We start from the raw sequence: 7,109 nt of genomic DNA, 5'->3' as shown, positions 1-7,109 counted from the left end.
TCATCGTAATATAATACCGCGGGACGTAATATTGTGGGGCGTGACAGCTAGGTCAGACTTCAAAAGCCTGCATGAGGATGAACCTGAACCTGTCATCTCTACGATGGATGAGGCGGCGATCACTGCGTTTAGGACTAAGTGACGAATCCCGTCCCATGTTGAAATGATTCCCGCTGGTAGTGATGTAGCCCAAACACATCGCCCGGGGTATTGCGCATTTTATGCGTACCCGTTTGTCGTTGGCTACACGCTTCCTCTTCCTTCCTTGGCAGGGGATTTTGCCGCTTTTACTATGTGTGCTTGGCTCAGCTCTCTCCGTACATATACAAGTTTTTCCTCATGCTTATCAAATATGCGGAGTTGTCCATCCGTGATATTTCTCTATGCCATGTGCTCCACCTCTTCGCCCCAAGTTTTCTCAGGGGCACGATGATTCATATGCGTCATCGGGGGACCAAGGGGTTGGTAGCAAAGATGGACGATAAAACTAATCGTCATTTTTGGGAAAATTTCTTCTACGTGAAGATGTCGCACATGGTATCGAACCCAGGCAGATTCCCCGAGGAGTGGAATTTTGCCCGTAAGTGTTTCCATTCTAAAATGACCATTATTTACTTTGGGGTAATCTGATCGTTCTTTTTCTTTCTCTGCAGCCCAACGGGATCCTCCTTCACCAGTTGTTGACATTCGCGATTGGGTGAGTCGGGTTTTGCCCCATACTATGGGGATTCGCAAGTGGTCATATTTCAATGAAAGGTTCAGGCGTAGACCTGTGGCCAGTGAGTCATCGTCGGCTTCGATTGCTAATTTTTATGCCGTTATTTCTATCCTCTTATCTCTCTTTTTTATTTACAGGTCGGAGGGAGGTAAGGAGGGTGAGGGCTCCTACGCCTACTTTCTGCCAGTTGGGTATCTCAGCCGAGCCTGTTCTTGATGCGACTGCAAGTGAACTCACTCAGACTGCCGCTGTCTTGCAGACTTCGACTTTACGCGGGCATGACTGCCCGACCGCCTCTCCCTTGGCGGGGGTTTTGGCTCTCGCAGTTCATTTGGTGGACAAGTTGTTAGAGGACGAAGATGATAAGGCCCCTTTAAAGAGGCGGAGGATAGTGGCTGAGACCGAGGGACCTTTGAGGGGTGAACCCGTGTTGGCGGTGTCTTAACCGGATGGGGGGTACTAGTTTGGTCGTTGAGGTCGTGCCTCCTCCGATTGTAAAGATGACTTCTTTGGAAGGGGGACAGAGCTCGGAGGCCGCTGCAATTATTCTGAGTTGTTCGTCGACTTCACAACAGGCACATGCCTCCTCTTCAGCCAGCGAGAGGGAAAAGGGCATGGTTGTAGATGACTACGAGTCCGGTTCGAATGTTGACCCCGAGGACATAAGAATGTTTGAAGGGGGCTTCACTAGGGTGGAAGCGAGAATGGACAGTTCCTCCCACGCGATCGAGATTTCCCTAGATTTAGACTTTTTGAAGGATACAGGAAGCCGGTACCCCAATTTGCAGTTCTTTGTCCCGCTACCGAAAACAAGGCCCTTCGGGAGATCAGCGATGCTGGCCTGTCATGGGGCGTAGCTGGAATGGCTTTGAAGGTGAGTTCCTTACTGTTCTCTTCGTTCCGCGTCTTCTACTTTTGCTGAATTTCTTTGTCCTCTTTTCTTTCTTCAGACTTTCATTTTGGAGACTGAAAGTCTCCGCCACGAGGAGAGGCGGGCTACCGTTTTCCAAAAGGTGGTTTCGAAGTATTGCCAAAACCGTGACAAGTGCCGCGAGATGCATGCACGACTTAGGGAGGGCAGCAATCCTCAGTCCCTTAGGGAGGAGTTGGAGCGAAAGGACGAGGACATAATATGGTCCATGGGCAGATGTAACGAACTTGATGGGCTGCTTAGGGATAAAGAAGAAGAGCTCGAGGTGGGCAAGGGCGTTTCGGCTGAGTATGTTGATTTTTAGCCGAAGGTGGTCGCCCTGCGGGCGGAGCTTGAGCAGAGTGATTCTAGGGTCGTCGGTCCAAGTGTTGAGGGCAGATAAGGATACCGAATTGGAGGGGAAGGTGGACGAGTTGGAGAGGGCAGAAGGAGCCCGAGTAGCGGTCTTGGCAAGGGCTGCGACATTGGATGAATCTATCCATGTTCTCGGGTCTGAGCACGCAACTGAGATGAGAACGGCTACTCTGAGGGAGGCGCGGCTTGATGAGAGAATTGGCGAGCTTGAGGGAGAATTCTCGACCTTGGGAGATCAAGTTGCTGCTCTTGAGGTTGAGAGGGCTCGATTGTTGGCCTTGACTCCTCCCGCGTCCGTCCCCCGCTATTTGTACAAGATGTGGATCCATGCTGAGGCTCAGCGGGATATATAGAAGGTTTTGTTGGCAGCAGGGAGCCTTTCGGAAGCCGCTTTTAAAGAAGTCTGTGTCAAAGTGCGTGAGGCCCAACTTGCCTATGGATCTGACCCCGCGACACCGGAGGCTGATGGAGAAGACAACGCTGGGGGCGTGCTTGTCTTTGATGAAGAACGTTCTGATTGAGAGGGTGATGGTGGAGGTGAAGTCGCTGAACCAAGTGGTGAGAGAGATGATGGCGTGGATGATACTGAGTGAAACTTTTGTATTTTTAATTTTCCCTAGTGTACCTAGTTAGTTTTTATTTGTACTTAGTTGGTTGGGTGTGAGACCCTTTTTGGCCCTTTATAAGATGCTTTCTTTTTCTTTTTTCCTTTGAATGAAATAGTTGGTTTGTCTTTGGTCGTATGTCTTTGTCTTTCCCTTCTTTTTTCTTTTCGAATTTCTTGGATTTATTTTGTAATAAGTCCCTGAATCTTGGTAGTCGATTTGAGCGGGGTTGAAATTGATTTGTTAACTCGAGCAAGGTTGAATTCAGCATGTTAATTCGAGCGAGATCGAATTTTGCATGTTAATTCGAGCGAGGTCTAATTTGGCATGTAAATTCGAGCGAGGTCGAATTTTGACTCGTCCATTTGAGCGGAATTGAATTTCAATTGCCAATTTGAGCGAAGCCAATTTGACTTGTTAATTCGAGCGAGGTCGAATTTGGCATGTAAATTCGAGCGAGGTCAAATTTTGACTCGTCCATTCGAGCGGAGTCAAATTTTAACTTGCCCATTTGAGTGAAGTCAATTTTGACTTGTTAATTCGAGCGAGGTCGAATTCGGCATGTAAATTCGAGCGAGGTCGAACTTTGACTCTTTTATTGAATTTAAATTAGATCGACTATTTTTCCTGTGTTGGTGTGACGTGTAGATTTGATGGAGTTACGTAAGAATTATGTATGTTGTTTTGCTTACTCATTTATTGGAAAAGGCTACATGTTACTGTATGATCCGTACATACATTAGAGGAGTCCTAGTTTATCTAGTTCCTTTAGCTCTGCCTAGAGAGATAATTGATAAACTGGGCGATGAATGTCTTGCTCAAGCCGTGGTCACGTATGGGCGAGATCAGATTTTAGCTAATTGTGTCATCGCATAGTTTCTTTGGCGAGCACGTGGATGGGTTTCATGCACTTGTGTTCTTTCTGAATATCGGAGAGATTCGCATGTCTTCCGAGCTGGTGATTCAGTCCCAGACTATTCAGAATTTTCCCTTTATGGTGTTAAGGACCAGTTTGTTGGGAGGGTGGTTTCATTTGCCCGTTGCCTATAGGATGATATGGCGTGGAGAGTGATGTTTTGATGGCGTTTGTTCTCTATTTGCGTATTTGGGAGAATGTTTCCTGTTCCTATTCCACTCAAAGAAAAATAGCAAGTTAACCCCAAACCAAATTGTTTGTTACCTCGACTTGATTGGTTGACGAGTGGAGAGGGGTGCTGTAGTACGACTCGTTTTGACCCACTCCAATGCTTGCTTCAGATTTGATCCCGGCTTCGTGCTTAGCTTCGCCGTTAGTCGAATTTGAGCATCCTGTGGACTGACAACTTATTTCGCCCGTTGTGATCTCGGGTTCGAGTCCCCGTCCGATCCAATCCTGGGTGCACAAAAATATGGGGAACACAAGTCATACTGCAAACACACGGGCAAGGTAAGCTTGCTATTTCACAGAATTACACAATAGGCTATTATTCCTTCCTAAGAGGGAAAGGACATCGTGCATAAAATATAGATTGATATCTGACGTTAATATAACAGTAAGGTGGTGGACATGCTTAGTGCATAGTGGCCATAATCCTATTTTGACAATTCATGTTCACGACATACCGGACTCATCCTCTCAGCAAGACATGGCTTTCGTGTAGATATCGAAATATAATTTCGATTTCGTGCAAAGATCTGACATCGGTTCATTTGGCTATCTCAAGAGCTCGCCTAAAAATTTCTCGAGCTGGTGTTTGTAATGAGAGGGTGAGGCTACGACATCCGGGAAGTGGGACTCTGGCTGATTTTAGATCTAGAGGAAACTAAAACTTTGGCTAGAAAATCCGTACAGACGGCGCCAAATTGTTCGACCAAAAAGTGTTAGACAAATTATTCGACCAAAAAGTGTTAGACTTTTTTATTGAGCTAATTAAATAAGAAAATTTGAGGTAAATCCTAGCCAAAAATAATTTACCTTAGATATGAGATAGAAGAAGATAATAAACAAGCATAGATGAACAAAAGATTTAACTATAACAATGATTGAATCCCATAATGTAAGGAAAGGATGATGATTTTCATAACATTGAGGATCTAAGCTTCCTTTCTCCTTTTTCCTTGACGAGGAGCAGAGATGAAGATTTCCCTTCATCTGTAAAGATGTATCTATATCTCTGTCAGTTTTATCTCAGCCCTCCCCCCTCCCCCTCCCCCTCCCCCTCTTTTAGTTACTCTCTTCTATGATATTTATACAAAAACACTTTCTTTACCCAACGATTCTTAACCGGAGTACTTAAGTTCTTGGAATATCCTGTGGAATATTCCTCCAAAAATGTCTAAGGGTTGAACTAGCCGTTCAGGCCGGATGGAGTGCTCGACCTCGACCGTAGCCGAATCACTCGTTAGTGTACTGCTTCTCATACGTGACCTCGATTTTTGGTCGTCCTCCCTTAAGTAAGATTCTTCTGTTCAGATTTTGAGCTATACATTTAGTTCACATGTACAATCAAATTTGTTTGGTCAGAATTAACCAACATCCAATTTTTAATCAGAATATGAAGTAAGATATTGCATTTTTTCGAAGAAAAGAAGAAGCTTCACGCATAATATTTCTTTTCTTGATAGAACAATATGTTATGCATCATCATTTTACCAAGTCAGATAATAGATAACTGATTAATTTCAAAGTGCAAGTAACCTATCATAACACATCGTTTTCGACCCCTTACAGTCAACGACAAAATATTTATGTTCCATTATTTAACTATATATTGTTTTTATTTTCTCAATGTTTGTGTATTTCTTCCTTATCTAGAACCAATAATTCAAATTTGTTGGCCAACTATAAACAATAAATTAAGCCAATAGTCATGTCTCAACTTGTTGGTGAGTCTTTGACATATAGGTTCCCCTTGTTCATTCATTCAAGCTAAACCAATCTAAAGTCAAGAAAATTCCCTGCAAAAATTTTTAGGCCTCTGTCCGTTTGGAAGATTATTCTTTCCTCCTCGGTGAAAAATTTCGCGATGATAACTATGGCAACGGAACAAAAAGTCAGAGTAAAAGTCGAATCGCCGACGTCTGAGTTTCAAGTAGAAGTGAAAGGAAGTGATAAAGTTAATGAGTTGATCAAGATTGTGAAACAAGCATGGGGGAGTGATTATATGTTACTTAGGCACAATTCTGTTGAAATGAAAGGTGATGAGCCTTTATCTGTTTATGATGTTAAAGATGGTTCTGTCATTAGAGTCAATGTGTTTGCTGAAGCTCCTTGAAATTAATTAGTAAGTGATGTTCAAGATCTTTTAGGGGTTTAATTTGTGGGATGTTAATAATATGGTTATGAGATGATTATAATTTGTGGGTTGTTAATGGAGAATTTTGTATATACTTATTTGTAATATATCATGTTGTTATGTCTGGTTTGGGTTCCTTGGTATTGGCCATGGAGTGAATCATGATTAATCTTACCAGATAGTGATTTGGGTTATGTTGTTTATAAGAATTGAGTTGTTCAATAATGTTAAGCGGCTCCTATTTACTAATAGATCTGTGATCGTTAGTATAACAAAAAAAAAGCACATAAAGATCGAAAATATTAAAATATACTGATTACTTATGATATAAAGTCTACTACCAAAAAAAGATAATTGTGATGTCTCTTCATAGCCGACGTCAGGCGAGGGTTTTCAGCAGCCCCCGCTTTCTCTCTGTTTTCATTTGTAAGTGATAAGGGAGTGAGGTAGTAGTATAATAGCCCGTTTGTTAAAAAAAAAGTGTAAAAAAATTATTTTTTTAAAAGTTGAAGTGTTTGGTGAAGTTTTTGGAAGAAAAAAAAAGTGTTTTGAGGAGAAACAGAAGCCGTTTTGGAGAAGAGAAAAAAGTAACTTCTCTCCCAAAATATTTTTTTTAAAAGTACTTTTGAGAAAAATACACTTAGAAATTGTTTTTAAAAGCTTGGCCAAACACTAATTGTTGCTCAAAAGTGTTTTTCAAATTAATTAGTCAAATATAAATTGTTTCTCAACAAAAGTACTTTTATAAAAATATTTTCGAGAAAAAACACTTTTCAAAATAAGCTGATTTTTGTAGCTCGGCCAAACAGGGTATAAGATTGATTTGGTTATTGATTCGCCGGCCTCTCTTTATTCTTTGGAACAAATTATTTCAAAAAAGGAGCAATGAGAATATATCATACCTATCATATTAGTGGAAGTGAATATTGTAGTTTTGTTTTAAATTTTGTTGTCATCGCCCACAAAAATAGAGTAGAACTTTGCTTGAAGTAATTATTCAACACAAAATGAGAGATGGAGTTTATTCAAGAAATAAAAGTTGATTCTATAACTCTATTTTATTTTTTAACTAGTGTACTTGCCTGCGCTTCGCGCGATTATAAAAAAATAATTCTTTTACAAATACAAAAATCATAGATTTAATGGAAGAAAATGAAAAATACAAAAAAAATGGTTATCGTATATAAAATGGAGGTATAGAGATTTAATCCACTCATTCAATATAA

This window comes from Nicotiana sylvestris, chromosome 7 (genome assembly GCF_000393655.2).
Source record: "Nicotiana sylvestris chromosome 7, ASM39365v2, whole genome shotgun sequence".
Taxonomy (NCBI): Eukaryota; Viridiplantae; Streptophyta; class Magnoliopsida; order Solanales; family Solanaceae; genus Nicotiana; species Nicotiana sylvestris.
Note: the sequence above shows the minus strand (reverse complement) of the source record.